Source organism: Furipterus horrens, unplaced genomic scaffold, assembly GCF_987537825.1.
Source record: "Furipterus horrens unplaced genomic scaffold, mFurHor1.1.pri manual_scaffold_6, whole genome shotgun sequence".
In the NCBI taxonomy this organism is placed as follows: domain Eukaryota; kingdom Metazoa; phylum Chordata; class Mammalia; order Chiroptera; family Furipteridae; genus Furipterus; species Furipterus horrens.
Window position 1 is genome coordinate 17,616,796 of NW_028327176.1, and position 27,018 is coordinate 17,643,813.

Consider the following 27,018-nt stretch of genomic DNA (forward strand, 5'->3'; position numbering starts at 1 on the left):
AACTCATAGCCGGTAGCCAGCCTTTTCTTCTTTGCGGGGTGCTTAGTTCTGGATCCTGGTCTACTCATGTCCTTGTCAGATTGGCTTTGAGATCACACCCAGTTGCTTCCTGCCAGCTCTGTGACATGGTGGCAGGTGGTGCTGGTGGCCCCCCAGGGAGCTGGAGCGGCTATGAGGGGGGATACCCTTCCCCTCCCTCTCTGGACTCCCTGTACCTAACTGGTGCTCACCGTGTCCCCTCGTGTCCCAGTCAGCTCCATCTCCCTGGCCTGGAGACCACCAGCACCACTGCAGGAGGGCTGGGGGGAGGAGGGCTGTCTCATGCAGTCCAAGGTGCTCCCTCCCCCACTGGCCAGCACTAAGGTCTTCCCAGCGCCCGGTGCCAGGACAGTCTGGGCCTCCCTCTGCGAACATTTGCAGCATTTCGGGTTCTCGTAGGCCTTTGTCCTCTGCTTATGTGAAGGAGTTTGCCTTTCCCAGTGGCCTAAGCTCCACCCAAGAGGCAGTGTGGGAAGAAGCTTGGTAGCCAAGGATGTGGCAAGCCTGAGGCTTAGCGTGGGCCAGCCAGTGTGCTCAGAGGAGGTTCGGTGGCTGATCCTTAAGAGCTCTTGTTCTCCTGGCCTAGCAAGATGACCAGGCCCCAGAACGGGCCAGGCGCCCCTTGCACGGGTGAGCGTAAACAATCACCAGCTTTTCTTCCAGCCAGCCTGTGTGGTCAGTCTTGCAGTAGAACTTGGTGGGTGCAGGGGACCTTGGGAAGGTGCTCACTTGGCCATGCCAGGATGCTCTTAATCCACTTCCCACTATAGGGACTTCTGGGGACAGATACCGGGCCACCTAACAAAGGGGAGCTGTGCTCCAGCAGGCAGGGCCGTTCAAAATTTAAGGTGGGATCCTGCACTGGCTGTGGGGGAGGCTGTGGGTGGAGGCAGTGGAGTAGAAAAAACCAAAAAGGCCTAGCTAGAAAAATTCTGAAGTATGTCCCCAGTGTGATTTTTTTCCTAAAGAGCAGACCCATGTACCCGTGAAAACAAGGGCTTGTAAGCAACTGAGGATGGTGCCCCCCCTGCTTACTGTAGGCGCCAAGTGGAGGTGGTGACAACGAGGTCTAGAGAGGTAGCTGGGGGCTCACGCCAGGGTCCGAGCCCTTGGTCACCCACCTGAGGGGAAGCTAGTCTCCAGCAGGCAGCTGCTGAGCCCCATGGGCCTCAAGCTGGTGGGTGCTAACCCCTTTCCCTGTGGAATCGACTGGAAACCAGTAAGCCGGGGGAGCAGCAGGTGAGGATTTGCAGTTGGCAGATGACATTAGTGTGGTGCTATCTGTTTTTGTTTCCAGACCCCAGAACCTTCTTGCCACTGGACATCCTGTTAGCAAACATTGCCGAAGAGCATCCAGGACTTCTTAGCTTTTGGGATAGGCCTGGGGGTGGTTGGCTGGTGAGATGCGCTTGTGCGTGTTGGTGGGTCGCTAAGGTGCAGATTGGGACGGGCAGACCCAACGGGAAGGAAGGAGGTTGGAGATCAAACTAGTGCACCGAGGGCTGGCTCCCCAATGCTTCCAGCTTAGCTGGCAATTCTGGGGAAGCCTGGATGGGAGTGAGCCGCCCTCTCCAGCCCAGGAAGGTCTGTAACAGGAGCAAGGGAGGAATAATTCAGTGGAACCACCTGGAAATAGTCTGTAGGAAGACTGACCAGCAGTCCTCATATCTTTGATTCTGTCAAGTGACCCTGGAGGCAGTTTGAATTCCTGTCGCTGTCCTGCTTGGTGCAGAGCCGCTGTGGCACGGCTGTCTTTCAGAGGTGTCATTTTCAGGAGATTTACAGGAACCCCCTGAGCTGTGGGCTAGGGTTGTGGGGCCTGCCTGGCGCTGAGGTCTGGAGAGGGCAGGCTGTTGCCTTTGTCAGGGGAACAGCAGAGTCGAGGGTCTCCTGGTGAGAACCGAGTCTCTAGCCAGGCCCCATTTCCCTCCGAGGGGTGAGGAATCGGAATCTGTCATGGGGCATTGTCTAGTCGGGTTGCTCCCAGTGCTTGTGGTTAGCCGTGGCCCTGGAGTTGTCCTGCCCTCTGGCAGGAAGCAGCTGAAGCCTCTCTCCTCCACCACAGGATGGGGAGAGGTGCAATGGAGAGCCGCCCTGGAGCTAGCGTGGGGCGGCCCTCGCCATTTCCTGCTGAGGCAGATATCAGCTACAAGTGTTTGGAGGATCTGGGAAGAAAGGATAGATAAGGATGGACTCCACTGTGCTAGCAGAAGCTCTCGAATCTTTACATTTTGGTAAAGGAAGGCTGGGGTCTTGGGGAAGAGTGTTGCAGAGACCCAGCTGAAGTGGCCTTTGGTTGGTGACCTCTTGCTTATCGCTGCCTCTGGGCAGTGGAGTCTGGGGGTGGGACTTGTAGCCAGTGAGAAGCAGTGAAGGCAAGGATAGAATGTCCCTTTGCTATTGGTGACTGGCTTCATTGCCCGCACAGAGGCCCGAGGACTCCCGTAACTGGAAAACTCCCCCCACGGGCTCCCCCGTGGGAGGGTGGCTTTCTCAAACCCCAGTCTAGGGGCCTCCAGCCCAAGCCTGAGGACATGAGCAGGGACCCAAAGCCTCACCTTAGTCCCATTTCACTTCCCAGACCGATTTGGTTGCACAGCCCTAGAATTCAACAACCAACCACGATAAAATGCCGAAATTCCTTAGAATACGCAGAGGGAGGAGGTGACTCAACAAGGTGCTAAAACATTTTATTAAAAATATATATTGTTAAATTAAGTCTGCTGTCTGGACAATGACTGTTTGTTTTGTTTTCTTGTAGTGGAGTTTAAAAGAGACTATTATTTTACTCTGATATATTATTATTAAAAAGGCATTTTAACTTTGTACTTGAAAACTAAATGAGCGATTTCATGTGTTTTAGCTGAGGCATTGAAGTAGCGGGTGCTTACTTATTTGTGGGAAATCATGTATTCATACTGAAGAATAAACTCCGTAGCTGATTTGGTAATAACTTTTACTGTTACAGACGACTTCGCTTTGACCCCGTTGGCAGAGCGCTTTCACTCCACATTCCACGCAGCTCAATGCAGGACTTACTCCCAGATCCTTCCCTCCCCAGCCCTCTTCTTCCCTTTCTCTTCAGTTCCTCTTTTTTCCTTTTATTATTATTTTTCCTGGTTCCAGCATCCTTTCACCACTGTATTGTTTTTTTTTTTTTTTAGGGTTGCTTCTCTATTTATTGACAATAATAATGTACATTTCACAGTCTGGTTCTGGGACATCCAGGGAGGGGCGTGTGCGAGGGGGGGGAGGCCCTCCGCGGGTGCCCACCCCAGTCCCCGGACCCCTGGTGTTCTGTTGTATCTCTGTGTAAGTGATGCTCGTGACATAGCTGTTATGAAATAAAGAGGTCAATGCGTACAGCAGATGTAGAAAGTCTGTCAGTTCCGCCTTCATCACATTTTTTTTTTGTGCCCAGAAGAATATAATAAAGCTCCTTTCTAATGTACTTGTGCTGGAGAACACTTGAATAAATGGACTGTTTTTGTGCAAAAAGAAAAATGGAAAAAGCACCGTAATAATGTCCTTTTGTCTTGCGTCTCCTTTCCCCTGACATGACTGTTCACAGCCTTCTCCAGAGGGGTTAAATCCTAGCATTGGGTCCAGACAATGCAGGTCCTCCCTTTAAAACATCACCTGCCTGGGCGTTAAATAGGGATTGTAAACTGGGTGAAAAAAAAGGACAGTCTGGTTGACTTGAAGCTCAAAGATGAGTTATAGTGAGACAGCTTTACTAGGAAAGCGAATTCCGTCCTGGGCTGAGCGGTATAAGTTTTCAGACAAGAGCCGGGAGAGGAGAGGGCTTTGTGCCCGTGTCTCTGGTGAACAGGCCGGTGGGCTTTTGGCTTCTCTATCACACAAGGTGATGGTCTGGACTGTGCAAGGGACCCTGGAATGAAGCAAGGCATGTGGCCTAAAGGAAGAATCGAGAGATGTTGGCGAACACTGACAGGGCAGGCCCAAGGCCTGGGAATATTCTGAGTGGCTCCCTAAGGCGGGCCAGGCAGCAGAACCCCGCCTCCTTCAGCCCTGCATCAGGAGGGCTCTTTTTCATCCCTGACCACCCGTGCAGGGGCTGCACGGACTGCAGTGAAGCCCTGGTCAGCTAAGAGGTGCTGCACAGACATTTGGGGACACTGCTGGCCTCCGTGAGGCCCAAGTCTGCATTCCTCTCGCTGTCTGGCCCTTTTTCGGAACTATTGCAAGCGCCCAGTGCCTTGTGGTTTTGAGAGCCCATTCACACACCACGTCTCCTTCGTCTTCCTGATTCTTTGTCTGACAGTCGCTAGGTCCCTGTCCCCACCACCATTGAAGAGACTGAATTCAAACACATGTAAACTTTGGCAACCCCCCGCCACATCTCTACTCTAAGACCCCGGGTGTTCCGTGCTGTGTTTCTGTCTCCTAAGTGCCAAGCGGGTCTAGTCAGTGGTGTCTGCTCTTCACAGAGGGTTACTGGAGGTGTGTTTCCTGCATTAGACTTGGGGGAGCTTCAGGAGTGCACACTGGGAAACTTTGAGAAAAAGAACAGGCTTCTTTCACGGGCACTTTTCTTTACACAATTGTAAATGTACATTTATCTTTTATTCGACTTTTTTTCACAATATTTTTCAGTGTTGATGTAGAAATCTTTTTCTTTTTTAATGGCTGCATCGCATTTTCTTGTTGGATGTTTGTTTCTATATATATGCATTTTATTTTAGCTATAAATAGAGCTGCAATAAATATCTTTGTGTTGGTGTTTCCCCCTATATTTTGTATTTTTTCCTTAAGATACATTCCCAGAAATGAGACTTATTGGGGCAAAGTAGGTGAACATTTTGGCTGGTTCCTGATACATTTGCCTGACCTTCTCCCAAGGGTCAAAACAGATAGTTTACCTTCAGCTCTGAGACTCTCAGTTCAGAAAAAACCAAATGTAGTATTTTAGTTTAGTCCAATTCAGAAATGTGTTAATGTCAGTGGGGAAGTAAAGACTTAAGACGTTTGAGGGGAAGCAAGAAGTGGAAGCAACATGATTTGGTCACTAAATAAGTTAACTCACCTGGCATGCCTGCGGGGGGGAAGCCTGGTAGGAGATGAAATCCAGACTGAATCTTAGGTACCCGAGCAGATGGTTAAGGAGACACGGGTGCCCTCAAGCTCCAAAATTGCAAGTCACCTGAGCTGGGAGTGGGAGATCTGGTCAGAACTTATGAGACAGAGCTGCTGGGGCCATTTTATTAATAAAAACCATCCCGTGAACTCCCTGGATGCACACAAAGCATCATTTGATGGTAGACAGGGAACGGGCAGAGAGGGCAGGGCAGAAGTCAAGACAGTTGTGAAGCGATAGAGGCCACAGCCCAACTGAGGCTGCCCAGGTGGGCAGTTCCAGCCCCCTGTAGGCCCAAGGTGGGGTCGGGGGAAGAAACCACACACCACCAGGGCCAGCCTTGTGGGTTCATGAGAAACTTCCTTGGGTTCATCAAGGTTGACTGGGTGGGTGTGGAGTAGAATGGAGGAGGAAGGAAGACAAGAGCCGACTAGGCGCTGGTAGGTGGGAGGCCAATGGCCTGCGTAGCAGGGCCAGAGGTGGTGGGCATGGGTAGCAGGTGTCACTCCTGGGGGGGGGGGGGTGAGTGTTGGGTGAGGGGCTGCAGGGAGGGGAAGAAAGTATATGTTGGAGTTGGGGGCACAAAGATGTCACATCCAAGGGGGCTGGGGCTCCAGGGGGCCAGTCTCCTGGCTTCACCCCGAAGAGCCCTGCCTTCTCCTTCCCAGTACACTTTAAAAGGCCCCAGTCCGTTCACCTCAGTGGCACCTTTGCCTCGCCTCAGCTGGGATCCTGGGAGGGGTGCAGCTGAGCTGAAAGGGAAGTGCCTGAAGATGGGGGGGTGGGGTTATGGGCCAAGGCCTCTGAGGGGTGTACAGCCAAAACAGCAGTTTTTGGAGCTGGATGCAAATCTCAGTCAGTCCCTCATTTTCACACCTGAAGTCCCAGGTGCCTGAAATGTGTCAAGAAAGACCACAGCATTTAGAACTCACAGGTCCGAATCCTGTGTGGCCTTGGGCAGGCTTCAGCTACTAGTCTTGAGCCTCTGCCCCATCATTGGGAAACCTGGGTTTTATTTTCTTGACAAGCATGTGGTCCCTGGTGCTCTGCCCCTAACCCACTGTATGGGGATAGGGATTGGGACTAGGGAGGGAAGGAGACCCGCCTGCGGGGACCCCGCCCTGTGGCCCTTGCTGCGCTCATGGCTTTGGTCAAAGTTGGTGTGCTTGGTCTAAACGAAGGCACTTCAGGGCCTCTGGGGAGGCCTTGACCCTGAGGGAATCACAAGGCCTTCACTAGGCTGGGGGAATAGAAAACACCAGCATAGAGAAAAACACCCGCCTCTCACTGTGTGTTCATCCCTTGCTGGCCTTGACTTGGCCCCTGTAACAGCAAGATAAGCCTTATTGATTACCTGGGAGCTGCTTGGCCCAATGTGAGGATTTTGTTAGTCCCTGTCCTTCTTCCCGCCACCCACCCCTCTTGCCTGCCCTGATCCAGTGGGCGATCTCCCTCCACTGGCTCTGAAATGCTCTTCGCCCTTCTGCTCAGGGAGCCATTGATTTCTCTGTTTCCCCCACTCCCACCCCCAGCATTTCCTGAATGGCATTCATTCATCTTAAACACATACTGTCCCTGACCCTTATTTCTCAGCAAAGCTTGAAAAGCACTCTCTGTATTTGACACTTCTGCTTTCTCACTTTGGGTTCAACTCCACCCCCTGGTGGGGCCTTCCCTACCATCCCACATGACCTCTCAGGAGCTGGGCCCAGGTGAGATCCCTCCTCCCTGACAGCCCTTCTCCCTGGGCTCCTGACATCATACCCTGTGTGTTCCTGCCCCATTGGGTCCTTTCTCCTCCCTGTTCTCTAAATGTCGGAGGGCTTCCAGGCTCCCACCTGTCTTCTCCTGGAGGCCCAGGTTCCTGTATCTACCTGCAGTTGCCAACAGCGACTGAACTTTCTATGGACCTAGGTAATTGCACCCATTTTACAGATGGGAAAATTGAAGCTCATGAAGATTATGTAGTTTTCCAGGTAGAAGATGGACAGAGGTGCTCTCTGACATCCCAGCCCACCAGACTTTCACAGAGAGAGCATCTCTGGGGTGGGGAGGTGGCTGTGCTCCCGGGGCCCCTCTACATTCGAGAGAGTTGACTGTGGGTTTTAAAAATAATAATAATATAACAAGGTATCTCTCCATTCTAAAATTATATTATACCAAATTTTAAAATAAATGAAGCAAAAGCAAAAGCAAAAAAAAAATCATCCATCATCTCACCTCCCAGAGACCATTGTTATTGGAATTTTTCTATTTTTCTTTTATTAGATTCATATAGAACTTTACTAATTTAAAATTGTATTATGTATTATTATACTACTTGTAATAATTACTAACATTCATTGAGAACTCACTCTGGGCCAGATAATATTTTTCTGTTCACATTTTATCATGAACATTTTCCCAAATCACTCTTCTTAAGAAACATCATTTTGAATGGCCGCATCCTACCCCATCCTGTAGCTGTCCCATGATTTATCTAATCCATACTCTGTTTTTGGACATTTAGATGGTTTTCCTGTCTTTTATTTGGAGGGTGCTATTATCAACCACTCTGAAGTGAGGGAGTATTCTATCGTGGTCCTCACTAATCAGCATGCTTTTAACATATTTTTGTTTTTAAAAAAACCACCAAATATAAAGCAGCAGAGAAGAATGTGATAGGAGGCATTCAGTGAGCTCAGGTAGAACATGCATGTGTTCTTCAAAACAACATCCCTATGTGACAAAATTGTACAGAACTAAATGCAGTGCAAACATACACACACACACAGTAAAACTGGAGAACTCTGAATGAAGTCAGTGAATCATGTCACTGTCACTATCCTGATTTTGCAAGATGTTACCATTGGGGCAAACTGTAAAAGTGGATCTCTTTGTATTACTTCTTTTCTTTTTTTTTGTATATTTTATTGATTATGTTGTTACAATTGTTCCAAATTTTTTTCCACTTTGCTCTCCTCTGCCCAATACCCCCTTTCCCCCAGCAATCCCACCCCCCCCCCTTAGTTCATGTCCATGGGTCGTGCATACAAGTTCTTTGGCTTCACCCTTTCCTATATTCTTCTTTTTTTTAAATTAATTAATTAATTAATTTTTTATAACAATAAAAAATAACAATTCCCCCCTCTCAGACTTAAGACCCTTTATAATCTTATAAAGGACAATGGTCAAACGTCTCGTTCTCCTCTAGCTGCTTCAAGCTGGACATGGTCATCGTCCTAACTACCCTTGGGTCCAGAAATCCTTAATAAGAGTAGGGGTGTGGAGGGGATGGTGGCCTTCCCACATGGGAAAGATCTTGCAGACTCCAGGTCAGTTGGCTGTCCCCGGACCACAGCATGCTTGGTTTAACAGGCTGGCATCCTTGTTGTATTTGGTCACGTTGTGATGAAGCAGCCTTTTCTGTCTCTCCATGGTTATAAGACTTCTCTTCAGCTAGTGTTCAGGTGGTTATTCCAGGTGATTTCTCCACAATTAAGTTGTAAGTCCAGACTGGTCCTGGGAGGAGGTTAGTGTAGCTTCCACTTACTCCTGTATTACTTCTTAAAACTGCATGGAATCAGGACTTCCGGCCAAGATGGAGGCCTAGATAGACACGCTGCATCTCCCTCCACAACTAAGAAGGAATACAACTACCTCAAAACTAGAGACGACCAGAAGTTCCAGAAAATCGAGCTGCATGGAAATCCAACAAACAAAGATAAAAAGAAGAAATACTTATCCAGACAGGTAGGAGGGGCAGAGCCGGGGTAGAGAGGACAGAGTGTGGTGGCGGCAGCAGCAGCGGTGGCGGTGGCAGGCCAGTGGAAAGCCCAGTCACATGTTTTAAAAAATAGGGAGGGACACTTGTGGAGCGCTCTGAGCCCCAGACCAGACCCCGTAGCTAATGCTCCAGTGCTGGGGAAAACAAAGCCTCATTGCTTAAGTGGGGGTTGGGGTGGAGGATGAAACTGTCGGTCTCTCAGCAGAGTCCGCTTGTTTAAAGGGCCCCCACAGTCCCAGAATGTCCGCAAACCCTCCCACTCTGGGAACGACAGCCAGGGAAACAGCTAGAGGGGCGCCAGTCCTATATGGGAAGTGGGAGAAGTGCCTGAAAAAGGGCCGAGTGCTGAGCAAGCAGCGTTGTTACCTCTCAGACCTCTCCCCCACAAACAGCGCCACAACATGGTGAAACAGGTTGCCCTGCACTGATGAATACCTAAGGCTCCGCCCCTCACAATATAACAGGTGCAACAGCTCTACCTAAGACACAGAGGCAAACAAAGAAGGGAGCCTGTCAAGATGGGGAGACAGAGAAGTATGAACCAAAAGAGGGAACGGATCAAGGTTCCAGTGGGAGAACTAAGCGACAAGGAGATAGCCAACCTAACAGATGAGGAGATAGACAACCTAACAAAGGTACAGTTCAAAACACTGGTGTTAAAGATGTTCACAGACTTGACAGATATGCTTAAGTATGGCAAACACGTAAGGGAAGAAATGAAGGCTATGTTAAATGAAACGAAGGAACATCCACACAAAACAAATGGTGAAGGGAAGGAAACCGGGGTTCAAATCAGTGACTTGGAACATAAGGAAGAAAAAACAGTCAACCAGTACAGAATGAGGAAACAAGAATTGAAAAAATGAGGAGAGGCTTAGGAACCTCTGGGAAAACTTTTAATGTGCCAACATCTGAATCATAGAGGTGCCAGAAAGAGAAGAGGAAGAGCAAGAAACAGAAAGCTTATGTGAAAAAACAATGAAGGAAAACTCCCCATATGTGGCGAAGGAAATAGACATACAAGTCCAGGAAACACAGAGAGTTCCAAACAAGCTAGGCCCAAAGAGGACCACACCAAGACACATCATCATTAAAATGCCAAAGGTTCAAGATAAAGAGAGAATCTTAGAAGCAGCAAGAGAAAAGCAGAGAGTTACCTACAAATGGGGTGCCTATAAGTCTATCAGCTGATTTCTCAAAAGAAATTTGGCAGGCAAGAAGGGACTTGCAAGAAGTATTCAATGTGATGAAAAGCAATGATCTACAACTGAGATTACTCTATCCAGCAAAGCTATCATTTAGAATGGAAGGGCAGATCAAGTGCTTCCCGGACAAGGTGAAGCTAAAGGAGTTTATCACCACCAAGCTATTATTATATGAAATGTTAAAAGAAGTTATTTAATAAAAAGAAGATCAACACTATGAACATTAAAATGACAACAAACTCACAACTATCAACAACTGAGTCTAAAAAATAAAAACAAAATCCAACTAAGCAAACAAGAATAGGAACAGAATCATAAGTATGGGGATCATTTGGAGGGTTATCAGCTGGGAGGGGGAAGGGGAAGAAATGGGGAAATGGTGCAGGGACTAAGAAGCATAATTGATTGGTACAAAATAGATGGGGAAGTTAAGAATAATATAGGAAAAGGTGAGACCAAAGAACTTATATGCACAACCCATGGACATGAACTAAGGGGACTGGGATTGCTGGAGGGAAGTGGGTAAATGGGCAGAGGGGAGCAAAGGGAAAAGAAATTGGGACTGCTGTAACAAATAATCAGTAAAATATACAAAAAAAAAAAAAAACTGCAGGGAAATTTATAATTATCTAAATAAAACCAGTTAAAACAAAAAGCAATTCTAAAGGAGCTGTGACCTAATGCATGAGTATGTACTATTTCATGGTAAATTGTTTTTCTTTAAGATTATATTATAAACGTTCCTTATGTTTCTAACAGCCCTGGTGATAATTGCTTAATGGTTGTGTGGTATTTCAGCTTCTGGGTGTAAAATAATTTTCTTAACTATTCTCCTTTGCTAGGTTTTAGGTTGTTTTCTATTTTTAGCCACTGTCAATAATGTGATAATGAACATTATTATGCATGGAGCACTTTTATTCTTTAGAACTATTTCATTAGGATTAAATCCCAGGGAGTGGGGTTACTGGGCATAGATTGGAGCTCTGTGGCTGCATTATGTATTACTAATTTAATATCATGATACCTTTATTATTATTCATTAAAAATTTTGGGTGATGCTGTTTAATAAGATTATATAGGATTCAGGTGTACATTTCCATGACACATGATCTATATATTCCATTGTGTGCCCACCACCCAAAGTCTAGTTATCTTCTATCATCATATATTTGACCCCCTTTACCTTTTACTACCCCGCCTCTGCCTTCCCTCTGGTAACCCCCATACTGTTGTCTGTGTCTGTGAGTTTCAGTTTTATATCCTACATATGAGTGAAATCATATAGTTCTTGGCTTTTTCTGACTTATTTCGCTTAGCAGGATATTCTCAAGGCCCACCCATGTTGTCCCAAATGGCAGTATTTCATCTTTTCTTATGACCGAGTAGTACACCATTGTATAGATGGACCACATCTTTATTTGATCATCTATTGAAGGATACTTTGGTAGTTTCAATGTCTTGGCCACCATGAATAATGTTGCAGTGAATATAAGGGTGTATATATCTTTGCAAATAAATGTCTTCAATTTGTGTGCGTAGGGAGGGGGTAGATACTCAGAAGAGGAGTTGCTGGGTCATAGGGTAACTCTATTCTTACTTTTCTGAGGAACCACCCTGCTGTTTTTCATGGTGGTTGTACCAGTTTACATTCCCACCAGCCATAAATGAGGGTTCCTTTTCTCCACAACCTCTCCAACACTTGTTATTACCTGTCTTGTTGATAATAGCCATTCTAACAGATGTGAGGTGGTATTTCATTGTAGTTTTGATTTGCATCTCCCTAAAAACTAGTGAAGCTGGGCATCTTTTCATATATCTGTTTGCCTTTTGTATGTATTCTTGGGAGAAGTGCCTGCTCAGGTCCTCTGCCCATTTTTAATTGGATTGTTTGTTTGTTTTGGTGTTGAGTTGTATGAGTTCTTTATATATTTTGGATATTAACCCCTTGTTGGAGTCATTGTTTGCAAATATCTTCTACAATTTTTGTTTTGTTGGTGGTTGCTTTTGCTGTGCAAAAGCTTTTTAGTTTGCTGTAGTCCCTTTTATTTATTTTTGTTTTTACTTCCCTTGCCTTTGGGGTTATATTCATAAAATCTTTCTAAGACCAAGGTCCATAAGTTTAGTGTCTATGTTTTCTTCTATGTAATTTATTGCTTCGGACCTACTTAGGTCTTTGATCCATTTTAAATCAATTTTTATCCATGGGGACAAAGTGTAGCCTAGTTTCATTTTTTGGCATGTGGCTTTCCAATTTCCCCAGCACTATTTATTGAAGAGACTTTTTTCTCCATTGTATGTTTTTGGTTCCTTTATCAAAAATTATTTTCCCATATACATGTGGTTTTATTTCTGTGTCCTCAATTCTGTTCCATTGGTCTGTGTGTCCGTTGTTCTGCTAATACCATGCTGTTTTGATTACCATTGCCTTGTAGTATCATTTGAGGTCAGGTGCTGCAATACCTCCAGCTACATTACTTTTTACTCAGGATTGTTTTGGCTATTTGGAGTCTTTTGTGGTTCCATACAAATCTGATTTTGTTGTTGTTGTTCTATATCTTTAAAAAATGCCATTGAAATTTTGATGGGGGTTTCATTAAATCTGTATATTGCTTTGGATAGTAGGGACATTTTAACTATGTAGATTCTTCCAATCCATGAACACAGATTATCTTTCCATTCTATTGTATCTTTTTCTATCTTTTTAAATAATGCCTTGTAGTTTTCAATATATAGGTCCTTCACATCCCTTGTTAAGTTTATTCCTGGGTACTTTATACTTTTGGTTACCATCACAAAAGGATTATTTTTTTTTCATTTCTTTTTCTGAAATTTCCTTTTTAGTATATAGAAATGCAGTGGATTTTCGTACATTGATTTTGTATTCTGAAACTTTATTTATTTATTGTTTCTATCAGTTTTTTGGTGGAGTCTTAAGGGTTTTCTATATACAGAATCAGGTCATCTGCAAAAAATGAAACTTTACTTTTTCATTTCAATTTATATGTCTTTTATTTGTTTCTCTTACCTGACTGCTCTGGCTAGGACTCCCAGTACTATGTTGAGTAAGAGTGGTGAGAGCAGACACCCTTGTCTTAGAGGAAAAACTCAGATTTTCTGCCATTGAGTGTGATATATGGCCTTATTATGTTGAGGTACTTCCCTTCTATACCTATTTATTGAGTGTTTTAATCATAAATGGATGCTGTATCTCATCAAATTCTTTTTCTACATCTATTGATTGATAAGGTCATATGGTTTTTGTATTTTGTTAATGTGGTGTATTACATTGAACAATCTGTGTAGATTGAACCATCTTTGTGCCTCTGAATGAACCCCACTTGACTGTGATGTAGTATCTTTTTAATGTATTGTACTCGATTCGCTGGTATTTTGTTTAGGATTTTTGCATCTATTCATCAGCGATATTGGTTTGTAGCTTGCCAGGTTTGGGAATGATAGCTTTAGTATCATCTTTTCTAACATACAGGTTGGCTTTATCCCAAAACAGCAAATAATCTCTGCTGTGCTTTTCCGCATTCAGATTTGCAGGGAAAAACCAAGGTAACCCTCACCCGTTTCTACCTACACAATGTCACCTGGGATTTGAATGGCAGAATGCAGGGACAGCAAAGTTCAGCTAGAAGAGCTGTCACCGTGTCACCTTCCCACGGGGCCTTGGCAGCATCCTGGGACCTCACTGACGAGGGTGGCGTCCAGGACCATCTCCCGGGCACCGCAAAGCAGCGGAGGTGCTGGCGGAGGTATGGGACTCCTGCGGAGGTATGGGACTGGGGGGCGCCACGACTGCCCTGAAAACAGAGCATCAGGCTCACTTTTCGGGGCTCCTTTCAGAGCGACAGAATGCCGTTTCTAGATTCTGTTAAAATGCGACTCATAAACCCCTGCAGTCCTTAGGGCGCCTGGTGCGGGGGATGGGTGGCGCTAGGTGGCAGGCTCCCATTTCTCCGGCGCTGGCCATTGGGAGGCCCAGCAGGCCGATCCCTGGACGGCCGCTCTTCCAGAACTTTCTGAGGGCCACTGCGTCACTCTCCCGGGTGAGTCGCCAGTCTGAGTCAACAGCTACGCAGTGGCCTGAGAGAGGGGCTTGAAGTGTGGTGCAGGGCAAAGGCCTCGGAGTCGCCACCGCCACCCCGTGCGACCCTGAAGGTGCTAGGGGCTGGCACAGGCCTTCGCCCGCTGCTAGAGTGTTTATTTTATTTTACTTTTACTATTTTTCATATTTTATTGAATGTTATTCTCAATGGTATCTTATATTGTACTTATTTTTATTTTATTATTTTTGTTTTGCTTTATTATATTTTATTTTAAATATAATTATGTTTTTAAATTAAGATTGCCAGATAAAATACCAGATACCCACTTAAACTTGAATTTTAGAGCAGCAACAGATAGTTTTTTAGCTAAATGTATATTTAGTGATATTATTTGGTATAACTATATGTATACCGATATTCTGTCCTGTGTTATTATTTAAATCTGGCACCCCTATTTATGGCAGAACTCTTTTGGAGGAAATCTGACTGAGAACCCTAAGTCCTAACACAAAGAAAGTGAGGCACTTTGTGTCAAGTGGGAGTGGGGCAGGAGAATGAATGTCCCCCATGTCCCCCAGTGTTCCTCAGGCAGACCTGAGGAGCCCCATGTACCCAACCTGTCCTTCAGGGGTGGAGCGTCCCCAGGGCAAGACAGCAGGAGTCACAGCAGCAGGCAGCCTGCAGGCACTGTCCTTGCCCCTGGATATCAGGAGAGAGCCAAGACCTCTGCACAGTGGGTTTTTCCCAACCACAACTGGCCCTCTTCCTTTGAAAATGTCCCTCAGGTTCATGTCCTGTGAGCAATGAGCCCAGAGGGTGGGGCCCAAGTTGGCCACTGTGGGATCCGAGCAAGCCAGTGACACCTGGTTTCTGTCTGGGAACTGGGGCTGTTGCCAGGGTGACACATTGGAGTGACGTGAAAGGTGCTGGTGAGCTGCAAAGCACAGGTACTCTGCTATGTGCATGTCCTCCCTCCTGTCAGCTCTGCCTTGGTGGCGCTCACAGACGATGGCATCCCCCCAATTTTGAGTAGAGATTCCCTGAATTTGGACCTATGTTTATGGCTGTGTGACTACAATGACAAATATTCCTTTCTTTTAGGTCAACAAACATCTGTTGTCTTAGGGTGTGCCACGCGCTCCGGGCAGCGATGGAAGCTGCAGCCCTTCCGTGAGAAGCTCAGAGTCTGGGAGGGAAGATGGACCCGCACACACGGTGTGAGAAGAAACAGGTGGAGGGGTTGCGCCAGGGCATAGGGGGTGCAGCACAGTGTGAGGTCACTCTTAGGACTATAGGTCCCTGGAGCGTTTCACAGTCTGGCTGCCCCTAACCCAGCCCTGCCAGGCCCTTGGTCGCACCCCACAAGAAGCTTGGTGGGTCCCCAGTTTCCTGTGCACACTTACACCCTCATTTCTCCTTAAGAAAAAGAAAATCTAGCAGAAGCTCTTTCCTTTTCATGCTCCTAGGACCAATCTGTGGCTCCCTGCTCCAGGGATTTGGGGCCTTCAGGTGCTGAGGGTTAGAGGAAGGCTCAGTGAGAAGGTTGGCCAGAGAGGACCACTTCCTCTAAGCTGCAGGAGCAAATGGCAGGGCAAGAAGTGTGCGGGGCCTGGGCTCAGCAGTGCAAGGGGAGCCTGAGCAGCCTTTGTCCTGGGCCAGCCCATTCACCTAGAAGAGTTTGCTTTGCTTCCTGCTGGGCAGGGGGAGTGCATGGTGGGGGAGGTAGGAAGTACACCTGCCAGGAGGGGACAGTGTCTGCATACGCTTCCAGATTTGGGGTAGGTGGGAGCCATTCATATACTTGTTCAGCAGGAGCCAAGCAGGCTCTGCCCCGGTGCTGAGCCATCCCTGTGAGAGTGAGTAGTTGGGAGGGGCAGGCAGAGCTGGCTCCACTCTACCTCCTCCCCAGGGCTCCCACCTGCTCTGTGCCTTTAGCTGCATTGGCCCTACGGGAAGCCTCCTGCTCTGAAGCTCTGAACTCTTCCAGCAGGTGCTCAGTGCTGGCAGCCTCCTGGGGTCCTCCAGGCTCTATTCCAAGCGGTAGAGAACCAAACAGATGTGGTCTCTGTCCCACAGACCCGATAGTCCAGTGGCACATGGGATGTGTTTGCCGTGGGGCAGAAAGGTGGGTGGGAGAGTGGCTGTGGGGGCGCAGAGCATTGTCCCTTGCTTCCTGGTAGTGTTGCCCTTTAAATAAAACTGGAATCCATCCATTTCTTATCAGCTGCACCAACACCATCTCAGGGGTCACGTGGAACCTGGACAGCTAAGTGTCTCTCCACAAGCACCCACAGCCCCTGTGTTCAGTTTGCTACATGGCAGCCTGAACCATCTTCAGCAACAGTGGCAGCAATAGTACATTTTGGTTCTATTACAAAAGCGCCACGTGCTCATGGAAGAAATTCAAATAGTCAAGGGGGCTGTCAGGTGAAAACTCAAAGGCAGAACCTTCACTCCCTAAACCCCAACTTCCAGGCCCACTTCCCAGAGGCAATCAGTCTTCTGTATTCTTACAAAAATTTTCAAAACATATACATGCTTTTATATGTGTGTGTATATGTAATCGCATATACTGTATACATGTAGTGATACCTCTGTGTATGATGTACTGTATGTAACCTTAAAAATCAAACAGCGCAAACTTCTCACCTTGCATTTCCCATGTGCAAGTGTGTGCTGGGGCTCTCTTGCTGTCACGTTATCCAAGGACTGCCTGCTGCCCTGTTGTTCCCAGTGATTTGCTCTTATAAATAACGCTGCAGTGAAATCAATTCTTAGCAGGAAGTGCTGGCTCCCCCGGGATGTGCGAGGAAATCGTGGGCAGCAATTGCCCACCTGCCTCTGGCAGAGGCTCCCCTGGTCTCCTCCCCCAGAGTCTGACATGTCTCCTCCCCCTGCCAACACATCCCAGACCTTTGTCACTGTGACAGGTAAAAATTGGTGACTTATTTACAAAATTATGAGTTAGTCTGAGCTTTTAATGTATCTGTTATCCACATGAATCTCTTCTGCTGTTCTCTGTTGTCTTGCCTCTTCTTTCCACCAAGTTCTTTATCTTTCAGTCCTGAGTAGCTGAGGAAATTGGCACATTTTCTCTCATATTGCTGTAAATATGTCTCCCAATGTTCCTTGATCTTTTGACTTTCTGTGTGTGTTTGTGTATGTGTTTGTTTCTTTTTACATTAAATCACTTTACTTTATTTCATGTTGTGAGCTATTAATTGGACAAATAATCCCTTGATTTCAGTAATGACTCCCCCCATTTTCTACTTTGTGTTTCTATTAAAGTTGTCATTATTGAAAGACATACAGTCAAAAAGTAAAGACATTTATAATTTCAAAAATGTAATATAATAACTTCTTAATAAAGAAAATTTCTAATACACCACTACAAAATGAGCAAAAGGAATGTGTTTTAAAGTGATGAACTGGAAAATCTTATTTTTTTAAGTGCTGTGAGAAGGAAAGCCCCTTCCCCCTCAGGGTGTCTTCCACATCTACGCTGATCACATGCATAGGCTGCAAGGTCAGAACTGCCACCGATGTCATAGACCCTCTCCTCACAGGTAAGGACATCACAGGGATCACCGCACTCTTGAAATATCTCTGGCTGGGGCTTGACTCTCTCGATTCAGAGCACATTCCCGCTGTGGCGTTCTCTGTCTTTCCCGAGAAGGTCCTTGTACCCATGTGTCTATGTTGCTGAGAAATCGTAAACCCCGGGAAGATTGGCTGCCGGGCCTGGGAGCTTCCCACAGATCCAATTCTGAAATGCCTGGCACTGAACCCTTTTTTCTGGAGGATGCTGTGGGATTTCACGTTCCCGGTCATGTTACTCATATATCCCACGGCCACGCTGAGCGGGGAGGAGGGACTTGGTGAGACAGGTGGGCTTCAGTGGCTGTGGGGACTCTAAAGCCAGGGGATGGTCACCTGGCCACAGCTTTTGCAACTAGCTGACTTTTGTATTTTGCTGCAAAGGAATTTTGCGAGGGTACGCTTTTCAGAATCAAATTAGTCTTTTCCTTCACAGTTTACAGAGTCAGTTACTCTGCAGTCACAAAAGAAATATATTCATGCTTTCTTCTCATGCTTTCATGGTTCAGTTTTTACATTTAAATCTTTGATCTGCCTGCAATTTATTTTGATGTGAAGGAGAAAGGCATGGATCCACACTTAATTGTCTTTCTAAATGGCTAGCCGTGTTCCCAGTGCTATTTACTGGATAATCCATTTCCCCCACATATTCTAAATTTCTGCATAGAGTTGGGTTTATTTCTGGTCTCTGTCTTGCTCTGTTGATCTTTTTTCCTATTCTTGAGTGTGTCTAAAATTGTTTCATTTATACCAGCTTTATAATATACAGGGTAGGGGGAAAAGTTGGTTTACAGTTGTGAGTATGCAAAACACACAGTTTATTCTTGTATCATTATGTACTGATGATTGTATTAGGTCATTTACAGAATTCCCCAATATACAAAGTAGTGTAAACCCAAAAATAAAGCAGGTAAAATTAGTTTGATACTATTATTTATCTTGATGATTCAAATTCTCTATTTCATTCCAAAACGTTAAATAACCAAGGTTTCCTTGTTTTTAAGTACTTGCAAATATAAAATAATATTAGGAAAAAGGATCCGTTTTCACCATCCTAAAAGTTAGGTTATTAAACATTCTGTTCAACTTAAACAGGCAGTTTAGAATAGGTTATGTTACACTAATAACACAATTACATACATGTGACTATCCAGTAAAGTGATTGACATCTTTATTGAGAGATACGGGCACAAAAGTTATTTCCTCGGTGAAATATTTGGCTAAACATAGAATTCTATTCTCCTATAGAATTTATGTCTCAGGCAGAAAAGGTGTTTGAAAAACAGAAATCAAGAAACCTTCATCTAAAGTGGCAAAAATTAGGTCCTCAGAACAGAAACTTGGCTGCTCATGAACAAGGCTGATATTGCTTACTGGCAAAAAAAAAAAAAAAGGCTTTTTTGCAATTAGCTCCGAAGTGAAATACGTAGTGAAATGCTAGCTTTCCAAGTGAGCTCCTCCAGTCCATATATCCCCTGGGCCCTTCTGTTACAAATCCACCCCCTTAAGGAGCCCTGTGAGAAAGCAAAAACATCAATAACAAAAACAAAGCAAGAACAAAAACAAACAAAAACCCTCAGAGGTACTCAGCCACGCGCAGCCTCTGAGCTTCAGTGGTAGCCCTGACTTCCTGGTTTGCTTCCTCTGAGCCCAGGGGCAGGGATCCCGGAGCAGGTGTAAGAGAAGGAGGGGCAGCCGGCGCAGCATCAAGGCTGCGGGTGGGGCGGGGTAGCTGGGGGATCCTGCAAGGCACCTGCGTAAGGGGCCCGTCATTACAACGCCAGTTTGGGAATCTGGAAGCTTTTCGAAGAGCTAAGCTGCGGGGCTAAGGCTAAGGCTAAGAACTAGACCCCGGGAAAGTGTAAATTAGTTACAAAGTGACAGGGAGATTGCCCAGGAGGTTCGTGTGGACAGTGGGGGGAGAGGGAAAGGGGACTGCGGATCTAGAAGGGGGGCAGGTAGACAGAAAGGGAGCTTGTAAGAGCGAATCGTACGGTCCGTCTGAGCTCTGCGGAGACAGCCCAAGGAGGGGCGGAGCACTGCGGGGTGGAGCGCGGTCTGGGCGGCTGGGGCTCGGGGAAGGGGCGAAGGAAGAGCCCCAGGGAAGGTCCAGTCGAGGGCAGTTCGGATCTGGAGCTGGAAAGGGCCGGCAACAGAGAGGGCTGCAGCCCAGGGGGCAGGAGTGGGGGACGGAGGAAGAGAGCGGGGGAGGGGCGGGAGGCGAGAGCGGGGGCAGCAGCTGCGCTAGGCTGTGTGTCTCTAGGCGCCAGAACAAGTGGAAGCTGAAAACTGGGTTCCTTTTAGGCAGTTTGCTGCTGGTGGGAAGCGTCCTGGGGCCAGTGGTCCTCTGGTCTTACCCGTAGCCACGTCTGGAGCAGCGGAGCTCGCTGAGCAGGATGAGGGTGAGTGAGTGGCCCACCTGCCCTGTCCAGCAGCGGTGGCCTGCGACTTGTTTTGTTGGCGAGCCAGTCTGGAGCGCCCAGCCCCACGCGCTCTGTCCCAGCTGCCGGCCCTCGGCCCACCCTGGCCCGACCCCTTAGCAACTTTCACGTTCACTTCCCCGGTGTTAACTACAGTCACCGTAATGTCATTACATTCCCAGAACTTTTCCTTTTAAAATTGCAAGTTTGTATCTTTTTACCACCTTCACCATTCCACTACCCCAGCAACCACAAATCTGGTGTTTTCTGACTTTTAAAAAATTTTAGATTACACACGAGTTCATTCACATAGTATTTTTCTGCCTTTGTCTGCCTTAGTTTATTTAGCATAATGCCCTCAAAGGCCATCCATATTGTCGCAAATGAAGAGATTCTCTTAACGTCCGAATAATAGCTAGATGTTTCTTAGACATCTGCGATCCTCTGTGTGTGCGTATGCCTGACTGCCCATTAGTATCTGTCGGAACTACATAAATCACCTGGACTTAAGCAGAACTGCTTCTGATATTTGCGAGGGTCCTGGTGTCCGCTTGGGTTCTGCCTTTCTGTGCCTTGATCTTGGTGTGTGTCCCAGTGCGCCGTCTGTGCGCCCCTGTGCGCCCCGGCAGCGCTCTTCCATGCAAGTGCTGCCCCCTGGTGGTCAGAGCCGTCTGGCTTGCATTTTCACTCCTGTTTGAAAAATTCCTGGCTGGCAGTCTGGAGACTTCTTAGCCTCTTCTCTCCCTTCTCAGAGAATGATCCACACTCCTGCCTTTACCCGCTTACATCTGCTCAACTCCACAGCTCACTGCAGTCCCAATTCCATGACCTCCAGTCTTCTAGCTCTCTTTGGGGCTAAAGCCAATGGGCACTTCTCAGTCTCACCTCTACTAGGTACCTCTGACCACAGCCTTCTTGAAATTCATAGTGCCACACGCTCGTCCTTTTCCATCCACTCCTCCTGGCTCTCCCTTCCTGATGTAGCTCATCTTCCTTTTTCTGCCTGATCTTTAAATATATATTTATTTTATTGATTTCAGAGAGAGGAAGGGAGGGAGAGAGAGAGAGAGGAAGTGGGGGGAGAGAGAGAGAGAGAGAGAGAGAGAGAGAGAGAGAGAGAGAGAGAGAGAGAAACAAACATCCATTAGTTGCTTCACACACACGCCCTGGTTGGGGTGGAACTGCGACCTTTCAGTCCACAGGAAGATGCTCCAACCAAACCAGCCACACCAGCCAGGGCTCTCTGCCTAATCTTCAAATTCTGTATTCCCAGGGCTCCATTCTTGGTCACTTCCTGCTCTCCCCACTAGCCCTGGTGATCCCCTCTGCATGTCCTCATAACTTTAGCTATCTAAGATATTATGAGTATCAGTGGCCCCCAAATCTTTCACTCACAGAAAGACATAAAAACACATACTCTGTACAGCCATACCTGTGGACAATGGCAGCACACACACAAACAGATACATACACATGCACACGCATGCTTACAATTATACATAACCAGCCAGACATATACATAGACATCCAGAGAACAGCTCACAGAAATTTTTAAAAATTGCCACCTCTGCTGTGCTCCAGGTTTGAATTCCTCATCTGCAACCACACGCCTTTCCTTGGACAGGCTACAAATACCTCCTGGATCTCCAGACCCTGGGGTGGAGAGCAGCTATGAGAACTTCAGGAACATCTAGGGCAGTGAGAAGCCAGTGGGGACCGCTTTCAAATAATGGCATCAAAGGCAGGGACCCAGAACCACGGAAACAGTTGCTTTAGAGCAAGTGGCAATAGAGGCTTCTGAAAAATCTTAATTTAAAAATACAACAAGGAGCCCTGACTGGTATGGCTCAGCGGGTTGGGCATCATCACGCAAACTGAAAGGTAACTGGTTTGATTCTGGGTCAGGGCACATGCCTGAGCTGCAGGCCAGGTCCCCAGTTGGGCGCATGCCAGAGGCAACCAATTGATGTTTCTCCCCCTACCTCCATTCTTTTCCCTCAATAAATAAAATTTTTAAATAAAATGTTTTAAAAATAAGAATACAACAGGAATACATATTTCTAACAATGGCAGGAGAGCTTATTGTAGAAAGACATAAAACACACACTCTGTACACCAACACCCAACACACTCTTCAGCATACGTGGACAGGTTAAAAAGAACAGCTTAAAGCGATACAAGATTGAAAGGAAAAAACCTACCCTCAATTGGAAGGCAGGGACAGCCGGGGTGTGAGAGGTCAGGATTTTGGGAGCTGTGAAACCTAGCGAGGTGAGGCAGACATAATGCGGTGCTTTTTTCTTACAAGCAGTTTGTCAATATGCATGCAGTTCTTAAGTGACTGAGAAGCAGACCGGAAGGAGGTCCAAGGGTGTGGCTGTCATCTCTGTTCAGTCCTCTTTCAAGAGGCTGCCCTGCAGACTTGATAGGGACTGAGACCCACTCTCAGGCTCTCTTTTGAGGTGTGGCCCAGAAAGGATGCACACGGGTAGCATGGGCAGGGACTGCTCACGGAAGCAAGGATTTGGGGCAGGGACAGAGTGGGAGGGAATAGGCAAGCCCGACAATGTTCCCTGAGCCCCTACTGCTTGTGGGGCACTGTACTATGGTCCAACTTGCAAGGTCTGTGATAGCTCTTCAGTGGAGGAGCAAAGGGAAGGACAGGGGGTGAAGTCAGGTGCCCGTGGCTACACAGAGCAGGGAGCCATGATGGGCACCTGCAGCTGGCTGACATAGCCATCCTGTCATCTGTAACAGGAGTGCCGAGTGCTGGCAGGTGTCCAGGACTGGGTCAGGGCCGGGGAGCCAGGAGTGTGTAGAGAACGGCCTATACCAGCTGTGCTGAGAGGTAAGCTGTTGACATTCCAAGGGTGTTTCAAGGTCCGGTGAAAAGTCAGAGGGGCTCACAGCCATGGCCAGGGAGCTCAAAGGTGGCTGAGAGCGGGGCAGCCCTCCCTTGGCCTTGCTTGGCTGTCAAGCCCTTTTCTTGGAACTACAGGAGATGGGGCCCGTGGAATCAGCCCTCTAAGTGTTGCATTTGAGCCCTCCTGGATGTGCCACCAGCCTCGTTCATCAGCTCTGGCTTCCCTGGCCTGCCATTCACTCCAAATTCACCCATTCCTGGCTGCCTCTGGGCCACCTTCCCAGACCCTGGAGTTCCTGACACCCACCTGTTGGCCCTGTGGCCCTGGGGCTAGAGGAAGCAGAGGTTTGGGTGTACCCCATTGTACCCCACCTCAGGCAGCCAGCAGTGTGAAGCTCCCCATGGTTGGCCATGGTGGGAGCCAAGAGCAGCTCCCCAGGGGGGCCCCAACCTGGAGGGCTGCATGGTGGAGGGTTCTCCTCCTTGGGAGAGCTCGGCAGGTTGGGGTAAAGCCATTCTCAGGACTGGCTCTCAGACATCAGCCTTAAGAAGTGTTTGTTTCAAAAGTCAGACACCCCAGCCCCAACTTTAAGATTCTGTGTCAGGGAGGTCTATGCCCCCCCCCCCAAATCTCCAGTTTAGGAAGCAAAGCATGCCTGGTGACTCTGCCACTGGGAACCTAAGACCACCCCCTCCATCCCCTCTTTCATCCACTGTTCCTGTGCCCTAGACTTTGGCTAGAAAGGGGTCCATTCTCTTGTCTTACTTTGTGGTCTGCCACAGACAGCAGTCCCCTGAGAAAACCTCTTAGGACCACAGACTTTCACAGGACAAATAAGTGGATCAAACCACCTCCCCCAGCCACTTGAAAGCAGGCTGACTGGAAAGTGCAGAGAAAGTGGATGATCTGTCTGTCCAACTGTCCCTCACACCCCCAACCCCCGTGATGCTCACTCACCACACAGAGACTTGTCCTCCATACTGTGGGTACCCAGCTTGGCTGCCAGCTCCTGCAGCCCCACCACACACAGCCCAGGCTTCCAGGGGAAGGTCCGTGGGCTCAAGCCCAGGCTAGTTTCAATTAAAAAATTTTTTTTACTCAATGTTACAAGAACCAGGAAGATCTCAACTTGATTAAAAAAAGGTAGTCAACAGATACCAACACCAAGATGACACAGACGTCTAACAAGGATCTTTAAGCAGCCGTTATAAACACTCAGTTAGTGGTAAGCTGAATTAGAATCTACCTTTGCTGCCTTTGCTTGAATAGGTAACCCAAACCAAGGAAGAGCTTTTACACTGGGGAAGGAGCTGACTTACCAAAAAGGGTTTGGCTCTATTTCTTTACTTTGCTTTTATGATAACAGGAGGTTGAGAAAGAACTAGTGTTTTTCATTCATAGCCTCATTTTACAAATATATCTGTGCAAGCCAAGTCGGTACCCAGTGCAATAAATTGCCTTAGTCTGAAGGACTTTGGATTGACCTGGAGTGAAAAAATAAAACAGGCGTCCTATGTAGAAATGTTTTTCTTCTGGGAAAAAAAAAAAAAGTAAAGTATCTTTGGCCTAATCCAACTAAACTTTCTTCTGAATCAACAGCCTGTGAAACGGCTATGATGAAATGTTAGCTTTCTTTCATCTGCGCACCACCTGATTAATGGTCCCTTTTCCCTTAGAGTAACACAGGATCACCTGGCTGAGCTCTCCCTGGGTCCTGCCGCCTGCCTGGCTCTGGATTGTTGGCTTCTTTCTCCGAGCCTGCTGGTGAACTCCTTTCCTGGCTCTTGCTACCCACACCTCATCTTTACTTCAGTCCCGCGTGTCTCTGCCTTCTGCTTTCCTGCCACCAACCCTGTGTTTGTTTCCTTTTTGCCTATTTTCTGTGTTGGAATGGGCAAAGCATGCACATCACGTCGAAATTCTGTATGTTATCTTCTTTTTACATCCATGTCGACTGCGATAAACACCAGTGTTGTTTGCCAGTATTTTTAATTCTTCTCCAGTCTGGCACAATAGGATTGTTTATACCTGTCTCCTCGTGACTCATTTTAGTCAGTAAATTGTGAAAGAAAGTGATGCGTGTCACCTCTAGGTGGCAGCATTTAACAGTCGGTGCGCAATTTTCCGTTTCCCTCCCTACCTTGCTGCTGGCAAACGGGGCTGGCTCTGAAAGGTCAGCCCTCCACCCACCTTGGCCCTGAGTGAGGGGATGTGAAACAGAAGCCCCATCAGCCTCGATAAACAAGCAGCAAAAGCAAGAAATAAACCTTTGTTTAAAATCACATATATATATATATATATATATATATATATATATATATATATTTTTTTTTTTTTTTTATGTTTACAGCATAACCCACCCTATCCAAACGAGTATGTAAGATGGCTGAGAGCGCTCGTGTCTTGTTAGCAATTTAGGGGTTGATGCCTTCTGGTTCAATTTAACATTGAGTATTAGGTGGTAGTGCTTTCACGTGGTGATCCATATAATGGCACCTCTGGGAAAGCGAGCTCCCCTGGCAATACTGAGGCTTCTCAGCACTCAGATAGGGTGGTAAGCATCCCCTTTGAAGATTAAAGTATACAACACATAATACTTGAAAGAGGAATATTCTTGCCCTGGCTGATGTGGCTTAGTGTATTGAGCGCCAGCCTGTGAACCAAAGGGTTGCCAGTTCGATTCCCGGTCAGGGGACATGCCTGCGTTGCAGCCCAGGTCCCCAGTTGGGGGGCGCATGAAAGGCAACCACACATTGATGTTTCTCCCCCTCTCTTTCTCCCTTCCTTCTCTTTTCTCTAAAAATAAATAAAGTCATTAAAAAAAGGAAAGCGTATTCTTAAAGGGAAGCAAAAGGGGAGGAGAGAAAGGAATGTTCAAGGCAAACTCATTCAACGAATGCCTGTTAAGCACCTAGGAGCTTGGTCCACCGCTGGATACCAAGGACAGAGCAGTGGGGTTCACATTCAGGGCCCCTGCTGTCAGGGAGGTTAGAGCAGAAGTGAAGACCGTGCTTTCAGTGCACTGTTAAGTAAGCAGATGTAATGACGTGGGGTGTTGGCCGTAATACAGAAGTACTTAGTGATCTGGAAGCTAGAAAGAGATTAGAGTTAAACAGAATGGGTGGGCTGGGCTCAGGGGGTGAGGTACAAAGTTAGTTACAGATGATGAATGAATTCTCGATTCCTTTTGTACAACATTGTGCCTAGAATTCACAATGCTGTACTGTGCACTTAGAATCTGTTTAGAGGGTAAATTTGATGTTAAGTGTTCATACCACAATATAATTTTAAAATAAAAATATATATAAAAGAAAAGTGTTCTAAGCAGAAAGACCCGTGTGTGCAAAATTTCCGACACTAAACACAAGAGGTCCGAACGGCAAGATGGGAATTCAGCGTGATCACCATTTACCCTGTGAGTGGAGAGTGGCCAGAGGAGGTACAAGGGGTACAAGAAAGGTCCAGACCTTGTGTGGCATGGAAAGCCAGGTTACGAAGTTTGGACTTGGGAGTAACACAGATTTACTTTTTAAAACAGTCACTCTGACCACTGGAAGGAGAATTGACGAGAAGTGACCAGTTAGGAGCCATTAGGAGACAGATCACCGGAGCCCAAACTGGAGTAGCAGCAGTTAGAAGGAATGAAGTACTGTACCGCCCTGTGGCAGGTGAAAATCTGCGAACTAGGAACCTTACATTTATTTTAGTATTTATATATATTTTAAGGCTTTATAAACCCTTTTCACACACTTGTAAACCATTCCCAGTCCCTTATTAACCTTTCCCACTCCCTTATTAACATTTTCCACACTCTTATAAACACTACTTATGTTCTTAAACATATTTTACACTCTTAAAACTATGTAACTTTAACAACATATGTATATAGTACCTCAAAATCCCACGATGTAGCGAAAAATACTTGATAAATAATTAAATATAATATTTTTAAAAATCCTGCCATACAGTGAGGC

The 27,018-nt window shown here is 46.8% G+C and overlaps 1 long non-coding RNA gene across 2 annotated transcripts; it reads left to right on the forward strand.

Moving 5' to 3' along the window:
- The first annotated feature begins 17,617 nt into the window (after nt 1–17,617).
- On the forward strand, nt 17,618–26,722 carry LOC150005782 (uncharacterized). Of its 2 annotated transcripts, XR_016511702.1 has the most exons (4): nt 17,618–17,729; nt 20,065–20,162; nt 22,938–23,028; nt 26,583–26,722. It is a non-coding gene; the product is annotated as an uncharacterized LOC150005782 (long non-coding RNA). The 2 variants fall into 2 exon arrangements; XR_016511701.1 differs by lacking the exon at nt 22,938–23,028.
- The last annotated feature ends 296 nt before the right edge of the window (nt 26,723–27,018 follow it).